Source organism: Quercus suber, unplaced genomic scaffold (assembly GCF_002906115.3).
Source record: "Quercus suber isolate HL8 unplaced genomic scaffold, Cork oak 2.0 scaffold_41, whole genome shotgun sequence".
NCBI lineage: Eukaryota > Viridiplantae > Streptophyta > Magnoliopsida > Fagales > Fagaceae > Quercus > Quercus suber.
The window spans coordinates 1,660,546-1,664,118 of NW_027069506.1; positions in this window are offsets into that span (position 1 = coordinate 1,660,546).

Here is a 3,573-nt window from a genome sequence, read left to right on the forward strand (position 1 = left end):
TAAATCACAATTTAAAAAACAAAACTAAATTGCATTAACACAAAATAGAGTTTTAAAGAATATAAAAAATTATCAACCTAAAGTAGAGATGCAAGAAAAATAAAAAATAAAAATCCACCAAAAAATTTAGAGAGAGAGAGAGAGAGAGGGAGAGAGGGAACCTTTTTTTTTTTTTTTTTTTGTGAGGGAAAACTATGCATAAAATAGAAGAGATAGTGACAAATTTATAGTAAGAGGGTATGAATAAGAAAAGAAAAAAAAAATAAAGGAAGATGAAGGGAAAGAGGAAGAATGATATTAATGTAGAGGGTAGTGGGGAGATGAAAAGGTAAGGGAGGGAGAAAGATTGAAGAAGTAGTGGGGAGATGAAATTGTAAGGAAAAGAGAAAAGTTGGAGAAGTGTAATATTAAAAAAATAAATGTTAAAAACAATTATAGAAAAATTGGAAAAAAAAAATCCTAAAGCTTGGAAGGCTTCAACGTTTGTTTGTTCATAATTTATTAATTTATTTATTTTTCTCCTTCCTCTAAGCTGAAAAGGCTCACACAAAATTTTCAAGCTGAACTGAAAAGGCTTGGGTTGGGCTTGATAGTGGAACTAAATAAATAAGAGGTGGGCTGGATTAATTATACAAATTTATTTTAGGGTGATAGTGGAAGTAAATAAGTAAGTAATGAGTTATATTTATTATAGGGTGATAATGGAAGATTTATTATAGAGTGATAGTGGAAGTAAATAAATAAGTAGTGAGCTGCATTTATAAGACTTAAAATTGTAAAAACCATCTTAAAATTGTAAGACAAATTATATTATAAAAAAAAATAACGTGGCAGCTGATGTGGCGTAATGTGAGAACAGCAGCATTAAACGCTACGCTTCGACTTTTAGTAATATATAAATTGTTTATAGTCTCATTATTTTCAAAACCATTGTCATTGTCCAATTAAGTATCCAATACTGTCCTAATGCTTTACGACATCAAGAGAGTTATGGGTCATTGGGTGAATGAACTAAGATATATATATAATATATGGCTAGAAATTGTACCACATTTTCAGAGAGGAATTGTGCTTGAAATTGCTTTAGTAGCTAATAGGACAATAGGCATGACTTCATAAAATCTAACCTATCAATATTAATGTAGGACTTCTAGGCATACATTCTGATCTCAACAACCCTCACTTATCCTTATATCATGGGAAAGGATGTCCTACGGTTATTATTATATTAGACTAGGAGCGATGGATATAGCCATAGTTTTAAAAACCGGTACGGTGAAAGAACCGAAAAAGGGACTGGTTACCGGTTTTTTGGTCCGATCGGGGTCCGACCGATGGTCGAACCGGTGACGTCATAAATAATTTAATTAATAATTATAAAATTAATAATTATAAAAATAAATAAATAATTTTATAATTGATCATTTTAACTAGAAAATTAAACAATAGTAAAACATTAAACTTTGGCTTACCAACTTTTAGACACCACTGAACACAATTCAACCAAAAAAAAACATATACAAACACCCATAGCCTACAAGCCCACTATAAAATATTTTAATTATTTTCTAACTTTTCAAATAACAAAAAGTAAGTTCACCATTGGTAATAATATCATTGCCCACTTATATTTTTTTCCCTCCACATATTCTTGATTCTACACGTTAATATCCCAAGATTCTCAACAACCACACATTTTGAAATCACATCCACACGTTTTGGAGGTACAACAGCCAGCAATAGTTCCATCACACTTTTTGCTTTTCATAATTTCATCTCTTTCTTCAATACTATCTCTCTCTCTCTCTCTCTTGTGAATATGTGCAGTGCAAGAGGCAAGAGCAGCAAAAAATAAGCCTCAACTGAAGCAGACAGGCAAGACGCAAGAGTAGCAAAAAAATAAGCCTCAACTGAAGCAAACAGATCATTACAAATCTGCTTATCTTTGGGCTTCTTTGGTTCTTTCTCAACACAATATAATAAATCTGATTTTTTTTTTTTTTTTTTTACTTTCTTTTGAGCAAAGGTAAGTAAAGTAAATCTGGTGTTTTTGGTTCACTGTGGCTTGTGGGTGTTCTTAGGCTTCACCACTTCATACTTGAGAGAGAGCATTTTCAAAATCAAAATCTCTCTCTTTAAATCTGAAACAAGATCTCTCTTTTTAATTTTTTTAATTTTTTTTTTTTTTGGGTTAACAGCTGAAGTATTTAGGAAGAAATGCTAAAACCGGTTTAACCCCACTGATTTCCGTTATGCCGGTTGAACCGGCAGTTTACACTGTTCATCCGGTTTTTCTTTCATTTCCGGTTTTTACTAGTAACCGGACCGGATTGAGGTCCGGTTCCCGGTTGGACCGGTTGGACCGGCCGGTCCGGTCCGGTTTTTAAAACATAGGATATAGCTACATGACAAGAAAGGATGTGAACTGTAGATTGATGAGATTTCCCTTATTTGGCCATTTTGAAGTCTTGAATATCCATGATTATATCAATGGGAAAAAATCATATTAGGCAGCAGTATATTTAAGTTCAAAAATCTGATCAAAGCTGAAAGTGTATTGGACAGTTAAGTGAATAAATAGAGGATTTTGAATATATCAGTATTGTCTAGGATAAAATTGTTTAAGGGTTCGTTTGTTTTGGGTGAAAACAATTTCAGGAAAGCATTTTCCGTAAAATAGGCTGTTTGGGTGTAAAGGAAAATTCGGTCAAACGGAAAATCATTTCCGTTGACCTTCAAAAATACCCTCTGTTTACGGAAAATCATTTCCGTTCTCATTTTACCTTCAATTTACTTCCGGAAAATGAGAGAGAGAGAGAGCGAGGAAGCAGAGAGAGCCACGAACCTGGAGCCTAACTCCGGCGACCCACCGCCACTCGCCGTCGACCCACGAAGACCCACGATCCACCGCCACTCGCCGTCGACCCACGAAGACCCACGACCCACCGCCACTCGACGTCGACCCACGACCCACCGATCTTCGACCCAGACCCAGACCTTCGACCGTCGACCGTCGACCCAGACCCAGACCAATCGCACCCAGACCGATCGCACCCCACCGAGATCGCATCACGCTCTTCGACGTCGCCTGCGAACCCCGAGCTCCAGTCCGTCGATCGCAGCACCGCGCCGATCACACCGCGCCGCTCGATCTGGCTGCTCGATCTCGCCTCCGCTCGATCTTGTCGTTTCCCATGACCGATCTCATCGCCCATGACCGATCTCTCCCTTTCCATCCATTTTTGATCACTCTCTCGTCCTCGCTCTCTCAGTTTGACCGAATGTGGATTTGATCGAATGGAGTTGTTGTGATTTTTGTTTTTTGAAGTTTATACGTTGAAATTTTTATTATAAAATTTGTTTGGGAACTGAGAAAATAGCAAAGAAAATGTGAGAAAGTGTAGGAAAATAGCATTTTCAGTATACAACCAAACACATGAAAATATTTTCTAGAAAATTTTTCATAATGCAGCCAACACTCAGAAAATATTTTCCTTTCCCGAAAATACCATTTCCGGAAAATATCTATTTCCGGAAAATATTTTACGGCAAACAACACAGCCTATAGTGTGA